Here is a 12,531-nt window from a genome sequence, read left to right on the forward strand (position 1 = left end):
GTCTGAGTAGCACATCCTCGCCTGCTAGCACCCAGCGCGGGCACAAGCCCCGCCTCCAGGGAACCTGGAAAAACCCGGGCAGTGGAGCCAGACCGCTGGGGAACTGGGCGACCGCGCTGAGCATGCTCGGAGAGCGGGTCTGTAGCGGGAGGAAGCGGCGCGGGCTGCGGGCGCTGCACGCCGCGCCGTTGTTGTGATACAGCCTCCGCCACGTGACTGCGCGGGGCCCGCCTTCCTTGCGCGCGGTGCCTCCTCACGGTGACTCAGCACTTTGTGCGGGCTCGGAGCCGAAGGTCTAACCCAGGGAGGCTGATTTGGGGCAAAGTCTTGGTGGTTATTCCTGCCCCCGGGCTGCGGATGCTTCTATCGCTGTGGTCACACTTCAGCTACGCCAGGCCTCCAGGCTAGGAGGCTCTGTAGTCCCATCGTTACCCATTTCCTCCTCATCTCGGTTTCTCAGAGATCAAATAAGCAAAGCATAGGGATAGTGCCCAGGGGTCTCTGAGGAGGGCATTCCTGGATTAAGTCACTTGAGGCCACCTACCCCTGCCTTACTGCACTCTTTGGCCTGAGTGTACCTTGTCCCTGAATTTTTCTCAGGTCTCAACAAATTACTGTGCACAGCACACCAGCTTCATGCCGGACTCTTGGTTTCATCTGGAATCCAAAGAGCAGTGCTGGCTGTTCTGGATTGCTGCGTTTTCTGGATGAGGCCACCGAGATACTAATAATATTAAGCACAGGTAGTGACCCCTGCGATCTGAACTCAACTGTAGTTTCAAAGCTTGTGTCTTTCTTTTACTCCACAGAGCCTGGATGAAGCTGATGGCCCTTTTCAGTGGAACTCTTACAGGTCTCCAGACCACCTCCATTATAGCTCTCCTTTGACACACCATTTCCTCAAAGCCTGTGAAGTTAGCCTGTGAAGCGTTTCAGATAGTGACTTTCTTTTAAATTCTTAGCTGGTAGAAAGTTATTTCTTAAGAGTGCATGGTACTAAACTACAAAAGATATAAATTGAATTATACTTGGAATTTGATCATATTCAAGGAGGTTTCCAGGTTCTTTTAATAGAAGAGCAATAGATTTTTAAAAGGGGTTGGGGGGGGGGGTCTTCTGCTCAGGGTTATGATAAGCACAGTTGTGTTTATCATAAGTAAGGGCATCCCTCTGCTCACCTGTTCAAATGAGAATTTGGAAGAGACAAGGTTTGCCAATACTACTGAGTTGAAAATGTACAAGTATTTTTTGCATTGAGTAGTATTTCTAACACATGTTACTGAGATGTGTTATTGTTATTTTAAGTCAGAAGTACAAAAGAGCTTTTATTTTTGAGTCAATTTTTAGTTTATGTGGGTTTTTGAAAAATATAAACACGCTTATTTTCATTTACTTAATAAAGGTCTGTATAGTTGAGTGAAGCCCTTTTAAAAAAAATACAGTAAAAAATGAGTCAACAGGGTACAAGACTAAAGATGTGGGAGTAAGAAATGATGGTTTTAGAATCAAGATATTTAAGGAGACATGACTTGATGGGATTCAGAACTCATTGTCTTCCTATGAGATGCTAAGGAAGAAGATATGGGTGTCAAGATGATGGGATGGGTTGGGAAGGGTGAAAGCTTAGTTCAGTAGACTTACTCTTCTAAATCAATGGTTATGGAGTATGGTTAAAGAAAACAACTTTTTTATTATGTACATTTCCAATAACAAAAGCAGAGAGAACATAGTGGAATGACTCCTCATGTACCTATTACCCATCTTTGGAATCATCACATGACTCATCTTGTTTTAGTTATTTACCCTTGTCCCCTCCCCCATTAGTTTAAAGTAAATCTCACTGGGGTAGGAGCTCTGTTATTCTTTCCAATGGTTGAAGAAAGCAGAAAGTAAGAGATGGTTTCAGTAACAGAAATGGAGACCAGGAAAATGGAAAGGAATGATCAATAAGATAAGCTAATGCCTTAACAGAATTGAATTTCCTTTATCCTTGTTATAGTTTGGGTCTGAAATGACCCCCAAAGGCTCATGTGCTAAAGGTCTGCATGCAGCAATGTTCTGAGGTGGGGTTCTCAGGAAGTGATTGCATCATGAGGGTTCTAACTTTATCAGTGGATTAATCCATTGCTAGATTGATTGCTGAGTAGAGGTGGTAGAAACTGTAGGAAGTGGGACCTAGTTGAAGGGAATGGGACTTTATCATGTTCCTAGCCCCTTCCTTTCTTTCTCTTTGATTCCTGTCCACCATGAAGCAAGCAGCTGTGGTCTACCACATGCTTTCCTCCATGATGATCTATCTGCCTTATCATTGATCCAGAAGCAATGGAGCCAAGGTGATCACGAACTGAAACCATAAGCCCAAAATCATTTTTTTCCTTTAAATTGTTTTTTTTTTTCCTTCAGGTATTTGGTCACATCAGCAGAAGACTGACCACCACAATCCTGAAAATGGAGACTATAGACATTCCTTAGCCACTTGTCTTTTATTCCAAATTATCTAGCTATTCTAAATTATGGGACTTTGAATATACAAATAAAAACAAAAAAAACCCATGCTTGTCATATGTAATATAACTGTTTCACAGTGATTGGCATGGACAATTATTATTGTTAAAGTAGGTCATGTGTTCAAAGGTAAAGTCATTAAGATATGTATTTACCCTTTTAAGGATTCCTAATCTAGTTCCACACTTTTTCTTTTATTTTACTTACCTAAATTCATATAGTATATGTAAACTTCATTCTAGATAATACCAAATAATTGACAATTGGCCTGGTCTCATGCAGCAATGTTCTGAGGTACATAGATTATCTATCTGTGCATAGATAATAAGATGTTTAAAAAAATGTTTTAATGTAAACATAATTGCATCTGTGTAGAAAGGTAGTTGTACTTCATATTGAGCAATTTTACTCAGGTAAGACCAGTTCCTGAAAGAAAACAAAAGAATGATAACATAATTGTACTTCTATAAGTTACTTTCCACACTTTACTCTCTTCCACTTATTTTAGCACTTGGGTTTAAATGTAGTAGGTACCTTAGGAAAAGAAATTTGACTTACCTAAAAAAAAATTTTCCTAAATGCACAGAACAGCCCCACAACAATGAATATCCAGCTCGCAATGTCAATACTATGAAGTATGAAATTGAGAAATCTAGGTCTGTTGTATCAGGATACAGTAGGTGTTCCATGGATGCTTTTCCTTAAATATTTGCAAATATTTCTAAGGTCATCAAAATGGTTAGTTGAAAAGAACTGAACATACACAATGATTAGCATCATTTTATTTGCATCTCTCTCTCTCTCTCTCTCTCTCTCACACACACACACACACACACACACACTCACACTCACTCCACCCTTCAGAGGAGTATTCAGCAAAGGGGATGGGCACCAGGTAAGCTGGTTGCTCTATTTGTCTCTGATCTGGACATGAAGGGAGAATTAAGAAATTACTCAAAATTTGTTATGATCAGATTTATATTTATTCTTCCCTATAAACCAAAAAAGGCAGAAGAGCTTCCCAGTATGCCCTAGGAGAGTTTTGTGCCCTGACTAGTTACAGGATGCCAAAATGCTGTTTCCTCTTCACTTTTGTGATGGCAAAGCAAAAGTTAATTTGGGTGGTCTGGGCTCCTTGTTCACAGCTTACTATGCAAAGCAACATCCTTTGCAGTAAAAAATACTCTTATTTTTAAGGAGTACAATATTATGAAAAAGGTTAGAAAAGGCTATTATGAAGTATCAGCACAATTTACTGAGGAGGAAAACAAAAACACAGATCAGGAAATACAATAATAGAGTAAGTTTGTAAACAGAACCAGGTTTGATTCAGATCTGTTTGACTTCAAAGTCTTAAGTTCATTTCCACTTTCCTCACATCTCTAAAATCAAAACTGAAATTAGAATAGGCCTGTCTTACAGAGAGTGCTTTGACAGAAAAGGGGGAAATTAAAAGTGAGGGAATATACATGTCTTATATCTACAATATCCCTGGTGCTTTACATTAATAATATTACTCAGTTTTCTTAATAGCTTTAACTTATACATAAACTAATAGTGGACAGCCTTGGGTTTTTTTATGAATTTAATTTACTCTTTTATAATGTTCTCTGTATGCCTCATTAATTCTAAGAACTGACTTAGTTCTTAGAAAACAGAGGATTCAGTTCTCAAGAGAAATGTTGATGATAGAAATTGCACTTAATCCCAAGCCTTTAGACTGTGTGATGGTATAATTCATTCAGTATATGACTGTACAAAAGAAAATTATTAAATTTGATATTTTTATTTTTTATGTTTTACTTTTTATATGTACCTTTTGAATTCTTTGTACACAATTCTAGGATTTTAGAACAAAATCTACATCATGTGCTGATTAGAGAAGATATAGGAAAGACCAAATGGCAGATCAGACTTTGAATCACTACTTTGAGAGATGAAAGTAACATGGGAGCTAGTATATCTCAGAGACCCACAGTGAGTTTTTTTTTCTTTTTTAAAGGAAAATCTACTCTAAGTATAATCCTTATAGGAAATCTATGGAAGTAAACCAGGCCACTGCATTTTAGTAATATTTCATAATATCATTCACTAAAATTCATGATATCAAAAATGAAAATTCTCTATCCAGAGATGTCTCTCAAGCACTCAGTAAAGCAACTTTTTCTTGTCCAGGAAAACCAAGTGTAACTTTTCTGAGAAATCATGAACTATTTCCACATCATTGTTTATACTGTCCTCAGTAAGGTCAAGGGCAACATCCTTTGGTTGCAGGCATGTGTGATGGGGAAATTCAGTTTTTTGGAGTCATAATTTGATTGCAATGTGACAGCAATAGTTAAAACCTTGAATGTAAGAATTTGCCTTTGAAAGTAGATGACAGAGGTTATACTTGGCACTATCTTTTTGTATTCATTATGCAAAACAAATAATTAAGAAATCTTCCTAGCAAGCACAAGAGGCCTTGGGTTCCAGTGCCAGCACCATAAAACAAAATGACAACAACAAAAAAGTTTAACAGGGTTGGAGATACAGCTCAGTGGTAGAGTGCTTGCCTAGCATGGTCAAGACCCTTGGTCTGATCCTCAGCTCTAAAATATAAAAACAAAAAATAAATAAACACACACACACACACACACACACCAAAAAACAAAACAAAACCAAAAAAACAGAAGTGTGAATGTTTGGACAGAACGTAAAATAGCATAGTTATACAACTATGGTTATACAACTAAGGTAATTCTCTGTTAGAGACATTAATGACAGTTGTTTATTTAACAAATACTTCCTTGGCATCCATTCTGTAGGTTCTGGGATAGTCTGTGAATGAATGAGAAAGAAAGCCTTTCTGCTCTCATGGAAGTTTCCTTTTGGAAGACAATAAAATTGAATCATTTCAGATGTCATTCTGAAGAAAGTAATAGCATCTACTGTTTTCATGAGTATTTTTGCTACACTGTCTTCTGGTTAATTTTTCTCATGGTTTAAAATTAAATTAAATCTGTGTTGTGATTTTGCAGGCCAAAAGAGCTTCCAGCTCTTGAAATATTTTTCCTTTGCTTTTGCTGGAGTTGAAATATGACAGAAGTAGAAAATTTCCCCCCATTTTTCTTTAGATAGGGTGTATAACTCCCCTCCTAAATGCAAAATGAGATAATCAGAGTATGTAACTATCATTAAAAGATTCCTTTATTCCTTTTGATAGTCCCTAGTTTCTATATGAATCTACGGATCCTTAAAAACATAATGCTTAACCAGTTTCTAAATTGTGAAGAGGTTGTGAGACATTTATGATATTTATCATAAGCCAAAGTAGTGTCAAAATGTCAAAAGGAATATTTGAGTAATTAATAACATGCCTTCAATAATATTACACTATCATATTCTGCAGGAAGACTATGTTGATTGATATAAGGTTCCTGGCAGAGGATGGGGTAGACTAGAATGTAAAATAAGAGGGAAAAAGTACAAATAGTCCTGTTTTTAAGGACTTTAGTAGTTTTGATGATGTTAAATTTACAAGAAACAAGTAATTTAATTGTCATTAAATTGTATTACACTCAAGGTTACTTATAAGTCCTGGGGTTTTTTTTCCTTATAATACAGTAACATAAAGTCTTTTTGAAAACAGAAACCTTAATAAAGCTTTCCTCTCTCCCTGTAATTTCTAGATGGAAAAGGGAGATTCAGAATCATTACATTTTAATTATAGTAATATGTTTTGTGGTTTCCAAATTTTAGTTTTCAAGTTATGGCCAGTTTCTACAGTTATGGGATGTTTTATATTGAGATGATTATAAGGTAACTTACTTAAAAGGCAAAAAGAAATGCCAAGGTAAGTCTGCAAACATTTACTTCAACATTTAAAGTCTGTTAACGGCTCAATTCAAGTAACGTGTTGTTGCATGATTACGGAAAGCTAGGTTTCTTTTAACTAGTTAGAATACTGTTGAATAATATAAAAACAATGGCTTTTATGTTTATTTTTCTCTGAGGCTTATAGTTTTAGTAATCACATTAGTATTACATTCCAGAATTCCAGAGGAATGACATAAAAACTGGCATGGAGATTATGAAAAATTACCAGAAAATGAAAAGGAAAAAAGAGCAAAAGAGAGAGGTGGGGAGAGGAAAAGAGAACAGAAGGAAAGAAAAGGGAAAACAGTTTGGATCAGTGGTTGGATTCCTTACTTATTAGCTCATTGACTCTTTCAAAACATTAACATGCTAGTGATAAGCCTTTGGCAAATAAGTTAACCTCTTAGCCCAAGTTCTGAAGAAAAATATTTTTTAAATAATCAGAAGCAATGAAATTGGAAAGGATAATAATTCCATCTCTGTCTCATGGTTATTGTGAGGTTTATCATATGTAACATATATGAATATGCTTTGGAAAAAATTCTCTACAAATGAAAGTTCTCTAAGGGTACTGTCAATAAAAGGCACAGTACCTTTTTCCAGCTTATTTCTGAAAACATATTTGAGGTATTTCATGGAGGGGTTCAGGCCCACAGTACAGAAAGCAAGATGAAAAACATCTTTTATCTTCCAAGAGAGATTGTAAACTGTCCCAGTACTCAAGCTAAATGTATGAAGGTACAGAAGGAACAGAACAATATCTCTTTGACTAATGTCTTTGACAAAAATAACAAAAACAACTGCTTTGCGTACATCAGACGTGATATCTTATTGAGAAAAAGTTGGGTAGATGATTCATTCTACAAAACAGGAAAATTTGATCAAGGAGACTGAGTCACTCAGTTCAATACTTATTTATGCAAAGTCTATTTTAAATGTTTACAGACTTGTTTCAAATAACTATGGTCACTGTGTTCCATTAACTGAGACATTAGTGTGTATCTCTCGCTGTTCAAATCTAAAATACCCTCTCATTTAATTCTCACAATGACCACATGAGGTGGGCAATAATTTCTCCATTTTGCAGATGAAAAAAGTAAACTTTGAGGACCTAAGCATATTTTTAAGTTTACCTATCTAGTAAGTGGCAGGATCTGACTTAAAATCCAGACCTTCATTGCCTTGCTTCTACACTTTCAGCTCCAGAGGATCTGCTGCCAGTGCTTCTCCAACATAGTGGAACAATAGCACTGAGCTCAGGACTCCACTGCAAAGTCAGCTGTTTATCTCTTGAGTTCATTGGACCAGTGACCCCCGCCTGCCCCAAGCATGCAGTCCTGTCATCTTCACCGGTGTGATAGAGGTATTATCCCGAAGGCAATTCTCCATCTAGTTCATCTCCTCTTATCAGTCATGTTCTCTTAGTTCCAGTAGTGTGTGAATACTTGTGCAGGGGTTAGGGGAGCTGGCAAGGGTAGGGGTTCAATAAGTGGAAAGGTGAAAAAAATAATAATTTAAGAGGACTGGAAAATATGAATAGATTTAATGACTATTTATTAAGTGCCCACTCAGTGTCAGGTACTATTCTAGGAGCTGGAACAAAATAATGAACAAAAGAGTGGTTGTCAACAGTTTGTAGCCTTGCTGGGTAGCAGGATACCAGTGTAAAATAAGGAGCCACATGAATTAATGCACAATTTAAAATTATGATGGCTTAGGATAGTAAAATAATGCTATAACAAAGAATAAGGAGAGGAAGATATAGTTTAGACGGGGAGTGAATTGTTTCAGGAAGGTCTTTCTGAGAAAATGTTTAAAAAACTTGTTTATAATCTGTATTTGAAATATTTGTATATTGATTCTGGAATAATACGACTGTTAACTTTTTTTTAAAAATTTTATTTAATTGTGTAAAAGTCAACTAGGACAGGAAACTAGATTTAAAAACTCATTTCCAAATCCCTACATAAACCAAATCCCAATAAAGGATTTTTAGTATTATTTATTTTCCAAATGGTTATCCAATATGAAATTAAATAAAACAGCTTAAGTATTATCCATGCTTTTTCCTTTTTCACCATCATTGTTAACTTTTGATGGAAGTTATAGTTAATAGTAAGAAATATGTTTATCATTAGTTCATATGCATAGTTTTCTTACAGTTGTTAGAAATAAATCACAGAAATGTATATTTCTTCATATGCTTTAATTGTGAAATTTAAGGAACTATTTTAATTATCTTTGTATTAGCTGGAGTAAGACATAATAATCACACATTTTTACAGACAAAACAACTATTTTTAAAACTTTTATTTTTATTGGTTCTTTATAGTTACACAAAACATTAGGATTTGTTTTGACATAATTATAAAAGTATGGAATATAATTTGCCCTAATTCAATCCCTAGTACTTCCCCTATCCCTTCCTCTACCCTCCCCCTGTTCCCTTGCCTCTACTCAACAGATCTTCTGCTATTTACTTGTAGAAAATAACTATTATTTTGTTTCAGATTTTCTTTTTCTTATATCTCTCAATTAACACAAGTTTAACTATTTCTCTCTTTATATGTTAAAAATAATCTTACTATTCAATGTATCTGGTCTAATATTAATACTGTATGGTATATTGGTTACATCTCATTTCTAAATCTTCTTTATGTAACCACATAATGGTTTAATATAATCAAATATCATTTAGTTACTTAGTTAACAAAACTAGTTTTTCATTAAAAAATTTGATGAAATTTGACAACTTTTAATAATCACCTCAAGAAATACCTAGAACTCCCTTTATTAAGTAAAATATGTACATTTTCCCCTTAACATTTTGGGTGTAAATTACCACCTTTTTTTTTAATAGAGACAGTTACTTCTTAAATAGCATAAAAAATAAAAGTTTTCTTAATTAGTGGGAAGGAACTTTATTTATTTATTTTACTTTCCATTATTCCCTCTGTGCAGAAACTTTTCTGTAAAACTATAGCCTATTTTCAAATATAAAACTAAGTTCTCAACCTGTCCTCTTTCTTGCATTCTCTCTTGGGCTGACTCCAAGCCACACCCACCACACTTCCTCTTATAGGAAGGAAGCTCTCTTAAGACTCTGTGGGTCTGGCCGTGAGGGTTTTCTGCTTGTAGTCGTGGTGTCCTGGGTGCCTTGCAGGTAGAGGGCTTAGAAGGGACCTGTACCCAGTGCTTACTCCCTTTGAATCTGGAACAGTTCTATGCAAAGCCAGCAGGTCTCCAAGTACTCTAGGGAAACTTCGGTCATCCCTTCACTCCTTATTGCCTTGGTGGGCCTCTAAACTCTCCTTTTTGCCAGCCTTCCACCCAGGCACCAGTCTTCATAGAATCACAGGGCAACTCCAACCCATACTCTTCTCTCAATAAGAAAAGTCTGCAACTTGTGTCTGCCCAAAAGGCACTGAGTCACTTGAACATTGAGCCTGTGCCTATGGTCCCAGCTCTGGAGATGCAGGAGGATCACTAGATCCCGAGGGTTTGAGACCAGCCTGGACAATATAGAAAGACCCTTTCTCAAATAAAAGAAAAAAAAAAAGTTGAAACAGGGAAGTTGGTAATAACAATGGCAATCACAATAACTGTTACTTTGTTTTTAAACAACAGAAAATCAGAGAGGTTGAAGATCACTTGCCCAAGAGTACAGAATTGGGAAACTGTACACAGGATTGGAGCTCAGGACTACTTCTCTCCAAAGCCACCTATGCCACCTTCTCTAAAAGGACTCATGAGTTTCTTCTGTCCTCATGGCTGTTTTTGCCTCTCATGGAACCTGTTAGCTGAGGTAAGTAGGCTAAGAAGGGGGTGAGGAAGCGCACATCAATTTAGAGTGAGGTGGGTTGAGACCAGCCTGAACAATATAGAAAGACCCTTCCACATTTCTGCTGTTTGTTGCAGCAGTATGGCCAGTGCCCTACCAAAAAGCTTCTGAACTTAAATTTCAATTTTTAGCGTATGTGTGCGTGCAAACACACACACACACACACACACACACACACTATATAAAATTTGATGCATGAACTCAAAAGCCTTCAAAAGGAATTCCTGACAACTGAGAAAGAAAAGTTATAAAATTGATGACATCTTTTGTTATAAAATGATTTTTTTATGTTTTTAAGTGAGTTTAGATATTTTGTTGGTCATTTTCCCCTTGAAAGAACCAGTGAAATGAAATTCATTTCACTCATTGAGTCTTTCTTTTCCTCTGTCCCTTCCTCCCTCCTTTCTTTCTGTCCTCTAATTTCTCATTTATGAGACACTTGTAATATCTAAGACAGTATTAAGCATTATGGATTCAGAGATTATTGTACCTGGTTTCCTGGAATGCTACACAGAGAATAACTGGATCTTAAGAACAAAAGGTAAATACAAAAAAGGAAAAAAACAAAAACCAAAAAACCTCTACTACAAAACAAAAGGATATATCAGGAGTGGCCAAATAAAGTGTGATCTTTTTGTTTCATTTTTTGATTCATACATAGAGTACTGTCCACTGAGAGAACAGGGGATTAGGAAAAGCATCATGAGGAGGCGATATATAGGCTATACTTTGAAGGAGGTGTGAAAAGTTGATATATAGATATGGGGCATGGATGGAGTTTGGGGCAGTAGAACAATCAGGAACTACATCATGGAGTCAGAGAATTGGATGTGTACATGGTGCAGTGGCCTGAATATTTGTGCTAGCCACCAATTCCTATGTTGAAATCCTAATCCACAAGATGATAGCATTAGGAGATAGGGACTTTAGTAGGTGATATAGGCTATGAAGGAAGAGTGCTTATGTTTAAGATTAATGCCCTTTCAAAAGAGATTCATAAAAACTAAATAATCTCTTCCACCATGGGAGGTGATTAAGAAAGTGGGCCATTGCTGGACATTGAAACTGCTAGTGCTGTTGTTTTGAATTCTCAGCCTCTGGAACTGTGAAAAACAAATTTCTGTTATTTAAATAAAATTTACTTAAATAAATAAAACTTATTAAATAAAATTTAATAACATTTATGAGAAGCTATTGTTTTATACTGAGTTTCCGCACTGTCAACAGACCAGACCAAACCAGAATAGTCATTTATGCCAGGTACCATGTAATCAAATAGAACTTAAAAAAAAGCCCAGTTTCCTGAAAAACAGAAGAATCATAGCAAATAATCATAAGGGGCCCAATAAACCTGGTAGGGTAACCTGATGTTAACCACTTCACTTTTTGCATGATGCTGTTTTCCTATTTCTGCTTAAGCTACCTTACAAAGTCTGACTATTCTGCCACACCTAGTGGAGTACCTTTCAATTTTATGAATGGAATGCTGCCCAATTCATGAATTGCTATAAAAACCAATTAGATTTATTTTGCACTACTGGGGATTGAACCCAGGGGCACTCTGACATTAAGCTATGACTTTAGCCCTTCTTATTTTGTATTTTGAGATAGGTCTTGCTAAGATTGCTGAGGCTGGCCTTTCACTTGCAATCCTCCTGCCTCATCTTTCTGAGTAGCTGGGATCACAGGCCTATGCCACTCACTGCAATTGGCTCTAAGTAGATATTTAAACTCAATTTGTTGAAATTTTGTTCTTGAACTCCAATTTATGGTGTTTACTATAGAAGCCTTAATGGACTAAGACACATGGCCAACAATATGTATTTAATTTTAATGAATGTTTGATTTTTAAAGGCAAATGAAAAAAATAAGTTAAAAAGATACGTCAAGTCCAAATTTAAAAGATTAATCTAAAGTCTTAGAATTTCGTTTTCTTCCTTTCAAAAGTGAAGTCAATTATACTCCTTAGTTTATACCATACTTTGGCTGTCGATCTTTTCTTCTATTTCTTTCACTTATTCATTGTTATTTCCTTCTATTCCTATTTCTGATTTCCATTCCCACTCCCACCAGTATTCTGATATACTTGATATTTATGCTTTCTTTGTATGAGTGTTTTTTTTTTTTTAGGGCCAAGGATTGAACTCAGGACCTTGCACATCCTAAGCAGCGCTCTGCCACTGAGCTAAATCCCCATCCCTTGTATGTGTTTTAATTGTATAAGTACTACTGATTTAAAATAAATTTTATTATGGAAAATTTCAAACATAAAAACAGAATATTATAACAAACTTGCCTATATCTATTATCCAGCTGTGATAATTATC

Source organism: Marmota marmota, unplaced genomic scaffold (genome assembly GCF_001458135.2).
Source record: "Marmota marmota marmota unplaced genomic scaffold, marMar, whole genome shotgun sequence".
Classification (NCBI taxonomy): Eukaryota; Metazoa; Chordata; class Mammalia; order Rodentia; family Sciuridae; genus Marmota; species Marmota marmota.